The sequence below is a fragment of the Capsicum annuum genome, chromosome 6 (genome assembly GCF_002878395.1).
Source record: "Capsicum annuum cultivar UCD-10X-F1 chromosome 6, UCD10Xv1.1, whole genome shotgun sequence".
NCBI classification, from domain to species: domain Eukaryota; kingdom Viridiplantae; phylum Streptophyta; class Magnoliopsida; order Solanales; family Solanaceae; genus Capsicum; species Capsicum annuum.
Window position 1 is genome coordinate 155,584,368 of NC_061116.1, and position 21,695 is coordinate 155,606,062.

Consider the following 21,695-nt stretch of genomic DNA (forward strand, 5'->3'; position numbering starts at 1 on the left):
TTCACCTAAAATATTTAGAGGCATTATCTCTATGAGGTTCATGTTGATGTGTTCATGTATCACAAGAGTCTTCGGTATGTGTTCAATTAGAAATATGTAAATCTTCATCAAAAGAGATGGCTAGAGTTATTAAAGGATTACAATATGAGTGTCTTGTACTATCTGGGTAGAGCAAATGTTATAGCTGACGCTCTTAGTAGGTTGTGTATGGGAAGTGTTGCTTCTATAAAAGATGAGAAGAAATATTTAGTTTGCGAGGCTCACCAACATGCTAGGTTAGGAATTTGGTTGGTTAATTCAGTGGAAGGGAATATTTTTGTTCAAAATTTTCATTAATAGTTGAGGTGAAAAAAAGCAAGAGAGTGATCCTATTTTACTTAGGTTGACAGAAGTGGACTAGAGTCAAAAGGATGAGGTTTTCTCCTAAAAGTGAGATGGGTGTTCTTTATTGTCAGGGCAGACTATGTGTTCCATATGTGGATGACTTGAGACAATGAACGCTAACAAAAGCTCAAAGTTTTTGATATTCTATTCATCCATGAGCTACTTAGATGTATCATGATGTACAAGAAGTTTATTGGTGGAATGACATGAAGAAAGATATTGTGGACTTTATGGATAAGTGTCCTAATTACCATAACTTATGGTTGAGTATCAGAGACCTGGTGGTATGATTTAGGATATCAGTATTCATACATGGAAGTGAGAGGTGGTGAAGATAGGCTTTATGAAAGGGTTTCCTCTTGATAATTGATAACATTATTATATTTGGGTTATTATGAACCAAATGACTAAGTCGACCCATTTCTTTCCAGTTAATACTTCAAATTTAATTTAGGATTATGTTAGACTCTATCTTAGGGAGTTGGTGAAATTGTAGAGTCCCTTTGTCTATTATTTCAGATAGGGTTACTCAGTTTATCTCTCGATTTTGGATGACTTTTCAAAAGGATCTTGGTACCCAAGTTCATCTCAGTATGGGTTTTCATCTGTAGATGGAAGGTTAGGCGGAGTAGACCATTCAAACTTGAAAGGATATGTTAAGAGCATGTGTGATCGATTTCAAGGGTAGCTGGGATGATTATTTTCCTTTGATTGAGTTTTCTTATGATAATATCTATCACTCCAGTATTCAAATTGCCCCATTCGAAGCACTCTATGGTATGGGGTGTAGATCCATAATTGGTTTCTTTGAAGTTGGTGAGGCTTCATTGATAGGGATAGATTAGTTCATGAGGATATAGAGAGATTTAAATTGATTAGAGAATGACTGAAAATAGCTCAGAGTCGTCAAAGTCCTATACAAATGTAAGTAAAAGAGATATTGAGTTTTCTATTGGTGATTTTTTCTATTTAAGGGTTTTACCTATGAAAGGGGTGAGGAGATTTGGTAATAAGGAAAAGTTCCACCTTCTATGTTAGTCATTGTAAGACTACGGGTTTCTATGGTAATGTATCCTATGAGTTGGAATTGCTTGCAGTCTTAGCATCAATGTATTTAATTTTCCATGGGTCTGTGTTGAAGAAATGTATTGGTGATCCTACATCGGTTGTGACCTTAGAGATTGTGGATGTGAAAGATAGTCTCTCTTACGAGGAGGTCCCAGTTGAGATCCTAGATTGTCTGGTTTGTAAGTTTAGGAGTAAAGAAGTCACTTCAGTAAAAGGTCTTGGAAAAATCATATAGTTGAGGGGGTTACTTGGGACGCAGAGGTGGATATGATAACCAAGTACCCCCCATCTTTCCCCTTCAAACTCAATTCCAATTTGAGATAATAGCTTCTCCTTAATTAATTCATTCCATTTCATGTCACCCAGTTAATATCGTGCCACATGCATTTATAGGTATAGTTTAGTCTATGTTTCAGTTATAGACTCAGTTATCATGTCAGCACTCATCTCATAGAAATTCAGTGTTGGGATTGCAACACTTCTCCTAACATTTCAGCTTAGTTAGTTTTCATATGGGGATGAATGTTCTCAAGGGGAGATATTGCTAAACCCCAAAATCCAAGCTAAGATTAGAACCATGCTATCAAACATCATGTTTGGGTAGTATGAGAAGTGGTTTAGACATGTATTAAGGCCACAAATAACTCCTAACTCATAGCCAAGTTGAAACCTTCCTTACTAGTGGTTTTCTTGTGAAGACTCTCCCTTTACTCAAATTCAATTTAGAATAACTCCTATATTCTGAAGTATTTTTGCACTCAAGACCCACCAAATGAAAGATTTTTTTGTCTTCTTTCCAACATATCCTATTTCTCCTTAGTCTAATTCTGGAGCCAAGAGTTATGACCATGTTAGTGAAACACTTTCCAGTAGGAAGATAGTATGATTGTAACCACGATTATGGGTCAGATTGTATGACCGTACAATCCACTCATCTGTTTGAAACAACACAAAGACATGGTAGTTGAAAATTACACCTTCCAACCACGAAAGGGTACCATGATCTTGGGCATGATCTTGACTCCTAAAGTTCATACGACTTAGACTACCAACCTACGAACTAAGGTACAATTGTAGTTGGGTCCCATATTATGCCATGGTTCATCTGACCAATTACGGAGAGCCTCCGGTCCATCCTCCTAACCACTTATCACCACCCATGATTGTATGTGGGTCCTATAATTTTGGGATAGTCCATACATCACCTTTCATAGCTTTTTTAGTTATGACTTTAAAGGGTACAGTAGTATTTTACCACTCTTTTAACATCAAAACTAATTTGTTTAAGAAATTTCAAGGATGATTATTAAGTCTAGTATTACCCTAGTTTCATTCCTTATATTACAATTGATACTTAGCAAAACACAGAGAAAGATGCGATTTTCTTTTGCCAAGGCGGAGTTAGGGTTTTTCAACTTCAGTTCCCAAGTTCAAATATTTCTTCAAGATTATTGTCTCCAAGTATGTGGAATTTCATTAATGAATTCCCTCTCTCCCATTGAGTCCCAAAGTGATCTTAGGTGTATTCATACACCTAAGTGTCATTATCTACACACATGTAGCTTAGTTTTGAGGATACCTTAGCGTGTTTAGGTGAAAAATTAGTGACATTGGTGTATTTTTACGCTAAAACTCATTTTTAATCGGTTTAAGATTTATTTGAATTAATTCAAGAGAAAAAATAACAAAGGCAAAGCAAGATGATTTAACTAGTCAAACTAAGCTTGAGTTGTTTTCTCGAGTGATTTTGATGAGCTTAAACCACTGTATTCTCTATTTTTTGTTATGATAATGTGAAGGAGGTGAATTGGATGACATTTGAATATGAAAATGAGCTAAAATGATGATGGAACAAGGAACAAGTTTGATTGACAATAAGGGACAAAACAACACAAAATTGTGTCTAGTTGTTGCTCCTTCCGCGCCACTCATCTGAGACCAAGAACCCATACATGAATTGCCATACATTATCGATTTATATACTCGAAATATCAGTTATAGGCTTACTGGAGCACCTCTCAATCAGTCTTACAAGCTCTGCAACGTGGAGCTCCTACAAACGGGCAAAGTTGGTCCCAAAGTCCTAATTTGAGTAGGAAACATGTGGTTCTTGTACCCAATCCTTATGAGACTTGTATTAGACAATTTGAAGGATTTTTAAACATATTAAAACACTGAAAAGGAGTGGTAAACTCATGGGGGAAGTCCACAACAAGAAATTAATACACACACACACACTCCTAAACCTACTAGGATTTAGTTTTCTACTTATTTTAAGTTGAGGGCAAAGGGTTAATGTATATATTTCATGTGGGGATGCATATGATGGAATTTTTGTCTATAAAAGGATTACTTATACCACTTACACACATCTTTATAGGCTACATTATTTGTAGAGCACAAAAGACATCAAGGAGCTCAAACTAGGGTTCTTTCTTTTTTAATTTTCTTTCTTGTAGTTTGAACTTGTGAATTCAATTATGGAGATTTCTTGCATGAATATGAGTGGATAAAACCCCTCTTTCTAGGTTTGAGGCTACAATATTATTGTTTAGTTATGGTTTATTAGTTGGTGCATATGTTTATTAATTAATGTAATTATTTTCGCGTTCTCGTTTTGCTATTCTAAAAAGTCATGAACTTTGGAATAAATCCAAGTCCCAAAAAAATTGAACATATGACTGGAGGAACAAAATTAAGAATGTAAGAAGTGTGGATCATTTCTTTAATTGATTTAAACTTTAATGTTAAAGGATAATTTGCGGTTAGGTTAGAGATGTACCTGTACGTCCCCACTAAACAGGAAAATAACTTAGTGCATCCAAATTTGAGACTCATATTTGCGCTCAACAATGTAGTAGTGACATTAATTTGGGTCTATGAATTAGAGGGTGACCATTCTTGAGTTATATTATCAACCCATAAATCAATAATTATGGTAAACACCAAGACCAACTAGAAACCAAAGTTATGCATGAATTTGAAGTAAATGCCTCAACCATGGAATACTTCGTATATTGCTTACAATACAAGTTTCATATTGCTATTATTTTTGTTATTTCATTTATAAGAAAACAAAATCAAACTCTTTTGGTTGCAAATGAAATTTTTTTAACTTAAATAGTAACATTAGAATTTGATCATCCGCTAAGCACCATGTCTCTGTGGGATTGATATTCAAATCGCAAGTCACTTTACTACTTATTTAACCACGCACATTTTCATATGTTCTTGGACGCAACAAAAAATTAACTCAATTCCTCAAGTTTAAGTCACTCTTCAAACTTAAGATTTCCATGAAAAGTATGGATTCCTTTAGCTATTAGTTTCTTGCTATGACTAAACCATGAATATATATTTTTCCATAAATTTAAGCATCCTTACATATCCATAACTATGAACCCCCATTATATTGATAAATTCATGATTCTTGGGCTTGAGTTATGAAATTTCTTATTACTTCCAATTTATAGAATTGTCATAGTAGTTTCATTCCTAGAAATAACCGGTTATGAACACCCGATGACCTAGGATTTCATGCATATTTTTAGTCCTTCAGTTTTCATGATTTGAAATCTTTCAGATAAAGTACTTATTTTAAATCTTCATAATATGAATATTATTGAGCATTTCTATTATTAACTATTATTTAGTTAGGAGTAGTACTTAGCACCGAGTAGATATATGGATGAAGGCTCGCCCATTATTTAGTCTGATACCTTTAGTAGAAGTCCCTAAGTTCCAGAATTATGGAGCCACCATAGGTTCTAAGGGTTCTTCTGTTAGATCATGTTTTATACCTTATTCTTGATGGATATTAGTTTAGTGGATCCACGCCAGGAAGTGTTCGTACCCTTGGCAAGGTACAAAGAACCCTTCTAGTTGGGTCACAGGTTGGACCTTAATTAGCTAAGATTGAGGAAGTCGGTTAACATTAGCTCCCACATTTCAAAATTTAAATTTAGATAGTTACATGAACTTGTATTCTGTTATTCAGTATATCGTACAATACATGTTTTTTACTTGGTCTTACATCATTTTATCATGTCATAATGTTCAACCTATTTTAGTCATTTTCTATCTCACGTACTCAGTACATTCAAAGTATTGATTGCATACTTTCCTTTGAACTATATTGTCTTATATTATAGGTTCTGATGCTTGATTTCCACTAAAGGCTAGTACAACTCAACATTACATCAATGATAATATTTTGGTGAGTCCTCATTATTTGAGGACCTGTTATCAATATTTCTTTTTAGTAATATATTAGTGTATATAGTTGGAGTTAGTTGGGGGCTTGTCCTACTAACTCATCTTAGTAGAGGCTTTTAGACAAACTATAGAGTTTCAGTTTTATGTCCAGTGATTTCTATTTTGTTTTAAACATTGACATTTGGGTTTGATTATTCATATATCATCTAGGAATTAGATTTCACATAGTGTTATTTTGTTTTATACAGTATTCATAGTGTCTTCCGGTCCATTGGTTATCTTAGGGTCACTTGTGACTCTAAGAACCATGTTACGACTATGGGGTAGTCTCAGATCAAGATAATTAGGGCATTGCATAAACTAACTGATTACATTCACTATGTAAGTGATATCAGGCCTTGCAAGTGTCAAATTCTAAAGGATACCTACTATTCTATTGTACAAAAAGACATCAATAGGGCTTCTACTAGCTTTATGTACACCATGCTTTTACGCCAAAGGAGTAGCTATAACTTTAGCCAGTGTCATATAAGTCTTGCCAAGTAGCTTGACAATATACTCCGATTCAAGTGAATTCCTCCCTAAAAATGTTTGAATTCTACTCCCAAAAAGAAGTATATGGGACCAAGTTCTTTCATAGAAAATTTTCTTCAAAGCTTGGGAACCACCTCCGAGACATGTGATTATTTACTTCCTCTTACATGATATCATCTATATGTAGTAAGAGGAATATGGTTCCTCTTTGAGTTTGTAATATGAACAAGGAGGGATCTACTTTACTACAAGTGAATCCAAGGCATAGAAGATGTATCCAAACCTATCAAACTAGGCTCTTTGTAATGCCTCGAAGATACCCCCTGAATGTCACACGGTGTTTAGGACTATGAATAGCCCAAAGCTAACCCATGATATATGTACAACAAAATAAACTCAAACATGAGTGGAAACTGAAAAATTTTATAAATGGTTTTAATTTTATAAACAATCTTAACAAAATACTGCAACTCAGCAACATTTAAATCTATGTGAAATTGAAAGAACATATGGCCGGACTAGTCTTTATAAGCCTCTAACTAAGAAACTGAAGAGCCAATGGATAGACCCCAGCTGACCCAAACTAAAAATTGAATAACTTAAATAATAACAATGATATCTGGAACCAACCAAAGAATGGATCTCAAACTCTGAGGACTCACTAACTGTCTGAATGTAGAAAGTGGTGCTCGTGGTTAATCGTGCTGCTGGGGACAAACACCAAAATCTACAATAAGAAATAATATTACCACACAGACATATATGTGGTCATTACTTCTGGAATGTACTAAGTATGTGGGGTTGAATGCAAGAAGTAAAATTAAAGCTCAACATACTTACAAATTATGCATGCTAAGTGTAAAACAACTCACCTTGATCATATATAAGACTGAAAGCTGAAATCTCATAAAATTTACTTATAAGGTAATATTTGGAAAAAAATTATGAGTCATTACACTTAGTTTCTAAAATCCTTTTTTTGTGGGATATTCTCGTGACTGACATAAACCATGCAAGCAACATGGAGTTTGATGTCTAAAATCCCATCGAAAGGGCCTAATATACTTTGCCAGGGTATAAAGGCTAACGTGGTGATCACCTAAATATGTTCAAATTTGATAGGATGAATAATATAAATGACATGTCTATTAGGACAAGCTACATGCCCATTTGGACAAGCTAAAAATAACCTATGATGGCACACAGTTTTAGGGAAATAGGATGTGCTAAACCTATATTTCATTCTCGATGCTAGATACTACTCTCAAAATCATACTATTTCTCGTACTATATCTATGAAGTTGACCTTAAAAATAAGCATATGAGCTAATAAGTCTGAATAGGTAAAAAACCAAAAAGTGCTTGACCCAAACTCAAAAAAATGAAATTGGTATTTCTATGCCCTTGGGAATGGCACACCCTTTTTGCGCCACTCCAAGGGTATGAAACACCCTTATTGTGGCACACCCAGAGCGTGTCACACTCTAATTATGGACCCTCACTAGTTTGGTGTCTCAAAATGACCCCAAATATGTTCTAAAAATTCTAATACATTTCCTAATGGTCCCGTTACCGTTCCTTATCATAATTCAACTAAAAAATCACCGTTAAAAACGAAGGAGGTACCAAAATTAAATCATAGAAGTTTTGGGGCCTAACACTCTTGGTTCCTATTAAGGCCATACAGTGCTTTCTAGACAAACATACTATGGATACCTCGAATTGATAAATCCCAAAGGTAGACTCATGTATACCTCTTATTGAAAGAGAGCACATACGAATGTATTTTTGACATCTAGTTACCTAATTTCCCATTTGGATCTAGCAACAACTCATAGAACTACCTTAATAGTTGTGGCTTTAATTATTAGGCTAAATGTTTCTTCAAAGTCTAGCCCTTCAACCTGAGAAAAACCCCTACCAACAAGTCTTTCTTTGTATCTATCCATTATTCCATTATCCTCAACTTGGTCTTGAACACCCATTTTTAACCACTAGGTTTATACCTATTGTTTTGGGTACTAATGTCCATGTCTTATTGCTATGTAGAGCATTGACTTCCTCCTGCATAACTATAAGACAATATGGTGACTTGAGTGCCTAATTAGTAGATTATGGTTCTCTCGATGTCTCTTGTTTGTTAGAAATAAGAGACAAGTGATGTTGGAAAGTTAAAGCTACCTTTGCCTTGTGATAATATGATGCTCTTTAGGTGTAGGAGGTGTTTTAAATAAGTTAGCTGGTTGTAGTGTAGTGACCCTAAATTATTGGTTTTCAGTCTTATTCCAGCCTGAAAGATCAACTCTGATTTTATCCCTTGTGGATTTGTCACAAAAAAAAGTAGAACATGATGGATCACCACTATCTTAGCATGCATTTGAGAGTTTAACACAATTTTTATCATCAATAGGTATGAGTGTTGGTTTATGTGTAACATCACCACCAACATTATGTCCAGCAGCATCACCACCAATATCTTATGTTTGATGAGATGTATGATGCTGAGTAGTTGGTGACATAGTAGGAAATATTTACAGTAAATTAGTATCATCTTATGCCTGCAATTTTGAGAAAAACTCAACAAAAGTAGTTAGATGAGGTGAGACATCAATTTTAGTCTAAGTTTTTAATTTGAATCATAAAACATATTGTGCTTCATCATAGGTCACATGCCTAGGCACATACACTCTCCTTGTTGATGAATGATAACATCTATATCCTTTGTAAAAGCTCTTGTATCCTATGAGCATACAAAGGTAGGCCTTTGGACAGAACTTGCTACTACCCTTGATATATGGAAAAAACCTAGAACTTAGTACATTTAAGCTTTTGTAATCAGGTTACTCACCATATAATTTAAAAAATGGAGTCACCATCTTTAAGACCATGGAGGGAAGTCAAATAATGAGAAACACTACAGTGAGAAAGGCCTCAACTCATATATAAAAGGAATATTAGCATGAAGTAGAAAAGTTAATCTAGTCTCAATAATATTCTTATGTTTTCTTTCTGAAACTCATTTTGTTCAGGTGTGTTGAGACATGAGATGTGTCTGACGACACCACAATCTTCTTATGCTTAATGAAGTCCCTTTTGATGAATTCACCACCTCCATCTTATTGGAATATTTTAATCACATGAGAAAACTATTTTCCTACAATTTTTTTTAAATTTGACCAATACTTCACAAAAATCAGACTTCTTTTTAAGTGGATAAAGCCAAGTATATCTTGTATGATCATTTACAAACACAACATAATATCTTATATGCTAGGAAGATTCAACAGGGGAAGGACCCCATAATCACAATGTATTTTCAATATGGTTCCCTTCTAAATTTTATTTCTCTAGCCAAATGGAACTTTAGAGCATTAGCCTAACTAACAACTAGAATAGATAATACACATTTCATTCCAACTACTAATATTAATGCAACTACTACTACTCAAAGCTTTTAAAATCTTCAAACTACAATGTCCAAATCTAGCATGCCAAGTACTGTTTGATGTATTCCTGTCTTGTGTAGCAGTCAAAGAATAAAGATTGTTATCCTTCAAAGCACAACATTCACTTCTCTTAGATCTATTGGCCATTAGTGGCCTTGTCTTTTTTTCTTTACAACAAAGTTAATTTTATCAAATTTAAGAGTGCAACAATTATCTTTTACAATTTTACTAACTTAGAGTAGATTCTTAGCAATTCTAAGAACTATAAGGACCACTTGAAATTTCAAACCTGATTTAGTTGTATTCCCAATATGTGTTATGTCTAATTGTGATCCATTCTCGATAATGATTCTATCAGGTCCATTATAGTGTTAAAGATCAAATAGTATACCTGAGTTATTTGTCATATGTCTACTGGCTCATAAGTCCACATACAAAGTGTCATCTGCAGATGATGTATTCTGAAGGTTCATATCTGTCACGACCTAATTTCTCAGGTCATGATGGAACCTACCATAACCCACTGGTAGGTAAGCCAACCCATAATCCAGAAAAGCTAGTAACGGACTATCTAAAGAAATAAAAGGAAACAATGGAAAGGATATGATAAAAATCCTAGTATATATATAAACAACCCTAAAACTTGGTGAAATCAGTACAAAAGCTTCTAATATGATAATAGTTCAAGTCAAATATAGAATAAATATACATGTTCAACCCATCTCTGAATACAACATAGAGATCAGTCTAATCCATAAGAGGGAGAGTAGTAATGCTCCAAATGTCAGGAGCTCACCCAAAATCTCTAATCCATAGTTGCTCCACATGATGCACACACAAATAGTGAGCACTCATACTATAATCTGCAGGTTACAGAGTGTAGGATGAGTACCAAACACATGGTTCTCAGTAGGCAACTACCGACTGAGCTACAAAGATAATACAAATATAGATAATACGTAAGTAGGAATATATACTACAATCCAGGAAGCTAACATAAAAAAGCTTGAGAGGCAGTAAGGATAAACTATTCTATTCTAGCCGTATTTAGGAACCAAGGTACTATACAGTATATCACTAGCCAATATGCAGATAAAGAGTAGAAGAAGGATAGTAGAATACAAGACCAAGTAATACATATAAATATGATAAAAAAGGAAAGTGCGATATATACGGTAATACCATAACTAGATATATACACATACATATAGGTATACAAGACTAACTCAAAGATAACAACCTAAGGTAGCCAAGCTAACCTCTCTAAAAGAACATAACCTAGTAGAAAAGATAATGCTATCATGCTCTGGGCCTACAATCAAAATGTCTACTATGAATACACTATGCATGATGTAATGTACCGTAAAAAGAAAGAGATCAGAATCATATCCTCAACCTTAGTATTAGTCCATAATGAGCCTGTCATGAACTAATTGTAATAACAACAATAGAGTAACCAACTAGTTTGGAAAAATAATACCTAATCGGGGCCCCATAAATCCGGAAGGTTCAATCAACACTCATCACACAACAATCATAGCCTGTACCTATGCGAACCCACATAGGGATGATAAATATAAGCACCAAACAATATACTGGTGATAGATAATGCATCTGAATGAATGAATGCAAAGTAATGCACAGTACCATAGCCGATAAGAATGCCATAATGTACCAAGTATATAAACCTCCTCCAACTAACAGTTCACAATGGCAGGACCTACGACAACCTCTCTTCCCCGGTATGACGACTCACGAATCAAGGGGCCCTTAGGGGATTAGGGAATATCTATATTGTTATGACTCGATTTACAAGTCATGATGGCACTTATTTTAACCCAGTAGTAGGTAAGCCAATACCTGAACCTAGAGCTAACACAATGGTTTAATTAGGTAAGAAATGCTCAACTAGGCTAAAAATCAACGAACACAAGATATAAATAAATAATGTTCTAATATAAATAAATAATCAAACATAGATACTAATCCCACGACCTAGTATAATCAGTACAAAAACATCTAAATATGGCAGTAATAGGAATACAACCCAAGAATCTTAAATAGTCAATACATTCAATTACAAAAGACTGAATCAAAGATAGAAAGAAATAGGCAACCCAAAACTCTAAGATCTCACCCTATCTTTGAAATGTCAACACCGTATGAACCCAACTCAATAACGGCAACTAGTACTCGAATCTACACCAAAAGAGTATAGAATTGTAGTATGAGTACCAAAACAATGGGTACTCAGTAGGCATCATCGGTCGTCTGAGTTAAGTTATGATATAAAGATGATATAGTGCAAGATAAACATATCTAAGTCAAGGTACAAAATTAAACTTGAATCATATCCATCATCACTGTATTTAGTAATTAATCAACCAGAATAATAATGACATAATGCACCATCATATACAATATCGTCATTCATAGGAAATAAATAACTCAGAATCATAAAGCAATACAAGTACAACACAAGCAACACAAGTACAAAGTTGGCACCCGTACATAAACTAGTGCATAAAATAAAGGAACCCATCACGGCGTTCCATACCACTAGAGAGTACACTGAAGGAAATAATACAATACAACTATTTACCAACAACGTATCCAAAACTCATCATTATTCACCATATTTCTCATTTATCGTCATTGGTTTTTTACCCAACTTTCATTAGTTACCAACAACGACCAGATAATAAAGTCCATACGATTACTATAATTGGTCATATATTAACCATATTCGCTAACTACTATATTTTAGCAAAACAAGTGTCATTAAATAGTCCATGGAATCTCTAGTCATCAAGTAATATATTTATTTAATATACAATTAGTCACCACAAAGTTTATGCTAATAGCTAACATATATTAATTAACCCCTATTTGATACTAGCGTTACTCACTAGATGGATCCTTATTTTAACAACTAGTTCCCAATTATTAACTAGTCTTGATTACTCATTTAACAACCATCACAATCCCCTAATTACCATTAATCATTGACTACTCCCATTTATAAGTATTCAACGCTAATGATCTATAACCGGCACCCTAAGGTCAACATTATACTCTTATTTCACACATGGAGGTATACATATAAAAACATGTATATATTTTTCATACATAGGGCTAGACGTAACTCGAACCAGTAGGTGCCCACATAGGCATATCAATAATTATCCTCCAGCCTTTCCAGTTATCATCATCACATCAATATATCCTGTGGCCTTGCCGGTCATCATCATTATTTTAATATATTATTTGGCCTTACCTGATATCATCATCACATCAATATATCCTCCGGCCCTATCGGGTATCATCATCACATCAATATATACACATCAATAATAAAGAACAATTCCCACAAGGGCTAAAGTAAATGACAAGCCCCATGGGGGCTAAAGTAAAAGAGAAGTAAGGAGAAGCATACCTTTATGTCTCATCATTCATCGTCAACGACAATTTATCTATAAATATATGAATATATATAGCATGAATATTGCAAAGCATTTTCGGATTCAACATGATTAGTAGCATAACTTCTCATATAGTCAACATCAATAGATATACCTACTAGAGCCCTTTAGCATCACGACTCATAATATTAGAAACAAGCGGGATTTCTAGCAAAAGCACTTGTTTGGTTACTAGAACAAAGCATAAAATGAGTAATATCATAGCCCAAGCCCAAATAGTAGTCTGGTCAATGTTTAAGGTGATAACATAACCATGGGCTCAATTAATAACATACTTCATATCTCCTTATAACATTAGCAATAATTTAGCCAACAACCAAATACATCACTTTTAATGCAAGCACCATAATTCATTTACCAAGGTTAGCCAACATACTCCCAAAGGCATTCTGTAAGTATTTAACAAACGTCTAAGGTCTTCAATAGAACTACATAAGTCCAAGCTTAAGGCAGGTCAAAATCCCACTTCTAATTTCCCAAAATACATTTAAAGTCTAGATTTTACCTAGAACTAGGCTCAAGTATCTAAATTAAGTCTTAGATCCCTAACAAGCCACAATAGTCTTAACATAAAGATCTTTCTCAGACACTACTCTTAACTCATCCATATCAACTATGGAAAATCCATAAATATGTACAAATAGGGTCAACTTTCCCTTTACATGAGTGAAAAAGTCACCCCTATCTAAATAAAGCAACTAGAGCCTTATCATGCAATCTATGAGACATTAAGTCCAATTAACCAAGGTTTTAGCCTACAAATCAAGCATTTCAACCTATGAGTTCCAAATATCCAAAAGGATTCAATTAATCCCAAGTATTACAATATATCAATCCAACACCTAGAACCCCTCCCAATCTAACAAGATATTACAATTATACTATAACATAGATCAATCTAACAAGAAGTAAGCCTAACCTACCTCAAATCCAAAGGAAGCTCACGAACTTCTAAACCTTTGTTTTCCCCTTTTGAGAACCGTCTTCAAGGTGCCAAGCTATCAAAAACAAAATCTACACATCATTATAAGAATATTAATAACCATTTTGCACCATTGTACTTCGAGTCTAAAAACCCTCAAGTAGGTCTCACATATAGAAAATACATTTCAGAGATCAACTTAATGTTCATACACCATTAAGGAATCATAACCCTCAAGAATTTGGTGAAAACCAAGCTTATTTGGGCTAAAATCATGCCCTCAAGCTAATTGGGGTTTTGATCAAAATTTTAAGAAATTAAAGTTTGAAAAAGAAGGATTCTTACCTTAATTCCATTGTTAATAATGAAAATATATGTTAAAAAAGCTTCCAACTCACACCTAAGACTCAATTTGAAGTTAACATATTATTCTAGGGTTTTTAGGTCTCACGGAGAGGTGAAAATAACTAATTTCATGACAAAAGGGCCTATTTACAGCCTTTTCAGGTATGTAGGTACCACAATCTCCCTTACTTGGGCCGCGATCTCCATGATGCAATCACCATTAGCCTGGCCACAATCACTATGCTTCGATGCCAATAAGATTAAAACTTATTTTTGGCCTCCAAAGCTCATTCGGACTTTAATTTTCACAAATGAACTATGTAACCCCACTGAATTTGACATTCTGGATGCATTGGTGAAGTCAGATTTTCCATCCAAGGTCATTTAAACTAATTGTGGGACCTATACCCATATTTTCTAATTTTTTGACTTTTCGACCAATAGGTCAAAATGGGATTGGGTGCAATGGGAACCAAACCAAGGGTCTAACTAACCTAAGCTGATATTTAAGAGCTGCTGGTGTAGTCAAAGTTTGCATCCAAGATTATTTTACTAAAATTTTTGCTCGGTGTTCATTTGGAACCAATGAAGACGTCTAAATAGGGAAAAGACTCTAAGAACCAAATGAGCTACCTGGTGACCGAACTAGCAGTTCCAGCAAGTCATAAATGACTTGGGGCAGCTATGGAGAAGCTCTAACAATAGAAATATGCATAAATATGGAAAATGACCTAAAGGGTTATTACACATATACACTTACCTTGTTTGGATCCAGGATTTTCAATCATCATCATCATCAATCTATTCCATACATTAGCAGAGAGATGTATATTTAAAAAATATATTGACTCAAATTGTGGATAAAATAATGTAAATCTATAAATCTATTGCTGGGAATCAACTCTGAGACTAAATCATCATATTAGAGTAGAAAGGGTCAGAATCTCTCATGACTGAAGTAACTAGTAATGGTAAAAGAGTGGATAAACCATAGACTGAAAACAATCTTGATCTAATTTTCAAAACATCATTTTTAGTTCCAAAAACTCCTAAATCATCCATTAAAGGTGGTATAATTCCCATCATAAAAGAATCCATTTTAAAAGTGGCAAGTAGGAATAAATCCCTTTTTAGAAAATAATTGTAAAATCATAATTTTAGTTGAAATCGTACCACTAAGTGAGCATGAATGTACCAAAATCTATGCATGACATCACCATTATCAAAACAATACAGTCATAAGCGGTCAAACTTCTAAAAACTAAATCCTCATCTTTTATAAGGATAGAATACTCACCTGGATTCCAACTAGTATCGTAACTATGACCTAGGGCCTAACGGTATATAACTAATATACCAATAATAATGTAATCTGATAAACTATGATAATCACTATGCAAGTAGTAAAAATTATACTAAAAGGGTCAACTATGATAAGTATGCTTATAATATAGGGTGATAGGAACCCATAGCCACAAAAAGTATTTCAGCTTAAGGGTTGATTAACCTTTCTATCCCCAAACACCTAAATTAGACTAATTCATGGTACTCTAACCATAATCATATTCTATAATCCTTACCTAGCATGTAATAGATATCATACACTATCCCGTGAAGAAAAGTAGACTGAAGCCTACCTTGGTGCCAAACCGTAAGTCTCGAGTACTAAAAAATCTCCCTCCTTTGCTCCACGATCCTGAAATACCTCTATGCTACTAGAATAGTAATCTACACATTATTAGAAGTAAAATGAGGCTCATATTTTTATATAAAGGCTTGGTTCTGAATTTGGATCAATAACAAGCCCGCGAGGCTCGCAAAGAAAATCCAATATTGAATCTTTCATGAGGTACATTAAAAGAAAAGGAATGTATGCTCAAAAGTTGAGAATTAATGGTGCATAAATTGGGGCTCAAATCATTCCCTAAGGTCTAAGGATTTAAATACCAAATTTCTGAGAATTTACAATGAAATAGGATGGAAATTGACGGAAAAAATAATGGGAAATGACCAAGGAGTGTTAGGCTAATTTACCTTAGCTTCAATGGATGATTCCACACTGTTTCCCTTACTTCAAGATATCAAGATAGTTGAAAAAAGGTGGGGAGAATGAGGAGAAAGCAGATGGAGAAAAAAGGATTTAACAATCCCAGGTGTCACTAAAGCGGTCACTTGTCCTCTTAAGAGGCTACCACTTAAGCGGCATAAGTCCACTAAAGCGGTCATACCATGGGACAAAGGCATCGCCAAAGCGATCTTCTGGCCATTAAAGCGATGTCTTCTTAAACTTTTCCTAACTTCTGAAGCAAACCATAACTAAATGGCCGAGGCCGCTAAAATGGCCAAGGGTCGCTAAAGCGACTACCTCTTAAGTGACCAAAGGTCAACATACGCAGTTGCACTAGTTAGTGCCATGCACCAGATTTTGCTAAGTCCAAGAAAGACTTAGACTGGGTGCTCAAAATTCATTTGGAACTCCGTGCATGCAAATAAAATATGCTATATTACAAATTTTGACATTCCAAAATCAATGAAATCATCAAAATTTTTATTCGAGATCATTTCAACTAAATATGGGGCTCACATCTATAGTTCTATTTTCATGTACTCCACCCAACACTACTAAAGAAAATAGAAAAACCGACCACATATGGTGGGTTTTCTTGCACTTGCGACCAAAAAACTGACCAAAAGCGTGGTAGCATTTTTAAAACCTACCACGTGTTGTCATTTTTTTAAAATATATATATATTTAAAATTCAATATTATTTTAAAAAAAAAATAATTTTTAAATAAAAATAAATTTTCAAAATAAACCGACCACAAGTGGTCAATTTTTTGTATAAATTAAATAAATAATTTATTAAAAAACCAACCACATGTGGTCGATTTTATTTATATTAATTAATTAATTTATAAAAAAACCGACCACTTTGTATTTAAATTAAATAATTAATTTATAAAAAATCGACCACATGTGGTCGGTTTTATTTAAATTAATTAATTAGTTTATAAAAAAACCAATCATATGTGGTCGGTTTTGTATTTAAATTAGATAATTAATTTATAAAAACTTTCCACATGTGGTCGGATTTATTTAAATTAATTAATTAATTTATAAAAAAGCCGACTACATGTGGTCGATTTTTTTAAAATAATGTATTTTAATAAATTATTTAAAAACATATTTATTAATTAATTATAGTAAACCAACCACTTGTGGTCGGGTTTTAAAAAATTACCAGAAAAACCGACCACATGTGGTTAGTTTTTTAGAATTTTTTTGAAAATCAACTACATGTGGTTGGTTTTCTGGAAATCTTTCTAAAAATCGACCACTTGTGGTCGGTTTTCTGAAAATATTTTATAAAACTCGATCACATATGGTCGGTTTTTGTAAAATTTCCAAAAAACCAACCACATGTAGTTGATTTTTCTGCTAATTTAAAAAAAAAATAACAACTTATAGCTATGCTACATTCCATCAACCTGCATAACAATTAACTGACATAATAATACAAACAACCAGCATAACAACACAAACATTTAAAATCAAGTTATTTTCAAAATTTATCAAGGTTTCAAATTCCAACTACAAAACATACAAAAGTATAAAAACTACAACTACTCATCCTCTTCATCATCCGCATCCTCAGCCTCTTACACAGGATCTGATTCCTCATCTGTGGTGTAACAATCATTCAGTGGGCCTAGACCTTTTGCAGCCCGAACTGCATCACCAGGACAAGGAGAAATTATCCCTGCAGATCAAATAAAAGAGTTGATCTGCTCCTGCATCATTCTGATTTGTGATTTTTTTTTCTCCTCCTTCTGCTTCGCCCTCTCAGTTTATGCAGCAAGCTCTTTAGTGAGTTAAAAAACTGTATTTTTAGTAAATCAATGGTTTCTCTATCATCTGATGAGAGATCAGATGTATCACTGGACGAAGACCTAATATCTAGATAGAGCATTTTCTGTGGTACCCATAGTATTGACCTCTAACTGGATAACCCACAGTTTGTTTCCAGAACTCCTCCTCTACATCTTCAGGTATTATTTCACCCTGACTTTCAGGTGGCTGAGTACTACGATAAATATTAAACTACTCGTACTTGAATAATATCAATTTTGAGAAAAAGATTCATAAATAAAAAATTTTATTCTTACATGAGTAGCTTTTGTACGAGGCTCAATCCAAACAACTTCATCAGTTGGGTTTTTTCTTCCTTACATGGGTCTCCTCGAATATCTCATGTTGTTGTATCTTCCTACCCATTTTTTTCCTGCGTATGGTAAAATTATTAATCCTCAAATAATTAAAAACTTAAATACAAACAAATAATTAAAGTTGTAAAAGTTACATACCATTTTTTTCTCCACAGTAGTCCGACTAATTGCTCCCGTAGTATGTAGAGAGCCACCCTTGGATGATGCCCTGACTTTCTTTTCTTTGTCATCACCACTTGGTATTCGACGCTATTCCAATAGCGAAGATAATCTTGCCACATGGGTTCAGTTATAAAACTTGGTCATACTCTCTTTGTTCTGGCATAATCCAACAGACCGTTCATTCTGAGTCTGACTCTTCTATAAAAATTCTTCTATATAGCAAAATCATTTTTTGGATCCCACCAGAAATATTTCTACAACAAAAATAAAAGTTTAATATTCAATTTTTTGTTCTAAGAACGTGTTAAGTAGTCGATAAGTGAAACCTTTACCTAAAACTCTTTAAATATTTTATTTCTATCAAATTCTATAACCTTTTGCCAACTGGTCCAATAGCCGTTGAAATACCGATAAATGCATTTAGAAGTAATTTTTCCAACTCCATTATCAAGCTTAAACCTACAACACAAGATCAAACATTAATTTCATAGAGCATAATAATATAGTAAATGAAAAATGAATAATGTTACTATATTTAGAAATCTTACCCTACTCTATATAGAATAATATACTACCTCTAATTAGCATCTCTGTCTCCAGGCTGTGGAAAAAGTATTGGTGGATCCACTAAAGTAGGTGGATCTGAAGCACCGGATGGTGTGCCTCCAAGATAAAGATCTGTCAACCCAATAGATTCAGCAGAATCACTGTAAGAAAGTGGGTGACTACTAGTAGAGGGTACTTCAGATGATGGTAGATGAATGTATATGCCAGCGATTATCTGATAGTACTATAAAGACGGTGTCATGGTGATGGAGCAGAATGAGTCACTGTAGAGCCATGAAGTGGACCCACGTGCGCAGAAGCAAGAACTGAATGATGTGATGTCCTAGAATAAGAGGGTTGTGCTGGCGCATCATTAAATCGACCCTCAGATATATAAATACCTGAAGGTCGTCTATGAGGCGGAGGTTATTTTTTCTTTTTTGTCTTTGTAGGATCAACTTTTTTCTCACCTTTGTCACCTTTACCTCCCATCTAAATTATGTAAAGTTAGCTAGTAGTTAGTCCTTACAAAATGAATATAAGAAAACACCTGTGGTTAAACATTCCAAGTAACTAATTTCAAGTTACTAATTCACATTTCAAATCACTAAATCAGTATTAAAACACCAATGAAATAGTTACATAACCATAGCAAGTTTATGCTCGCTCCAACAACACGAGATAGATAAGAATATTTCTGTTACTACATAAATTATGGAAAACTGACAACAATAATCTTACATAGTATATTGCATAACCTTAAACAAGAAACATAAAGGTAAATAGTACAAAGCATAAAGACATCAATACATAACCAATACAACCTACACAAACTAATCCTCCTCTCCCGAAGATTCTCCACTAAGCCATTCACCCTCTTTAGAAGTTTCTTCATCTCCTACCCACTCAGCCTTTTTTTTTGTAATATTAACTTCTTTAAATATGATTTTCGGGTGGTTCAAACTATCCACTAAATCAATGTCCACTAATTGATGATCAATCTGCATTTTTTTTTGATACACAGTCTCCAATATATTCTTAACTTCCAACCATCCTATAGGCTTTGTTTTTATTACAGCCCACCAATTAGACTTATCACTGTGCAATGGATAAGGAGCATAATACACTTGTTTAGCATTTTGCGCAAGAATAAAGGGATCATAAACAGGATACGTCCTATTGTTCTTCACTTCAATGATGTTATGCTCCTTATGTACTTTTGTGCCTCTTGTTATTGGATCAAACCACTTACATCAAAAGAGGATAATTTTTTAATTCGTAAACCAACGTACTCCATTTCTAATATCTCTTGTATGATACCAAAGAAATCAACATCATCATATCCCTTAACCCAAACACCACTATTGTTTGTTTTCCTTGTTTTGGAGTGTTTTTCGGTGGAAAATTTAAATCCATTTACCGTGTAAGTAAACATTGTGTGAGCTTCAACAGGTTCTAAAGAAATATCTCTCAAGAACTGATTGTATGCAGTCGCATTTGGTGAATGGTATACCTAAAAATATTATAAACACATACACACACACATATATATATATATATTAGTTGGAGAATGTGTAAATGTTTAAAATTTGTAGAAATATTAGTACACTTACACACCTCATCTCTAAACCATGTTGCAAAGGATGCATACACTTGATTTTTATGGAATTGAGTCTTAAATGAACTGAAGATCCACTATGCGAAACACAATTAGTTTCCTTAAGGGAATGAGTAAATAAATATGATATATTAATATTTAATATCCTTACTTTAGAGAGGGCTTAACTTTCGGGTAATTCAGTAAGACATACAAAGTTACTGATTTGTGCTCCATGGTAGTGAGCCGACAAAATATGATCTTTTTAGCCTTACTACAAGATTGATTGAAAATTGATATCGGTTTCAAATTAGGCTTATTATCATCGTCTGATGATGATTCAGTCTGCTTCTTAAATAAGGAACTTCATCACCAAAGTAGTATGAACAAAAGTGAGATATTTATCTTGTAAGATATGCCTCAACTATAAAGCCTTCCACCCTATATTTATTTTTGGGACCCTTTTTCAATTTTCTAATTGTCCTACATAATCTTAAAATTAGATGTTTACTATATAAAAATAGATATGTATGAATTTACATATGTTGCAATTGCTTACCGCTCTATTAGATACATCCACCTAGTTTGAACTAGACCGCCTAGATGAGCTCCATGGACAAGGTGAACGGGAAGATGTTCCATCATTTTGAAGAACCCAGGAAAAAAAATATTCTTCAATTTGTTGGTGATAACAACATTATTACTTTCCATTTGAGCCAGATTTTATTCTTTTAATGTGGTGGCACATAAGTCTTTGAAGAACAAAC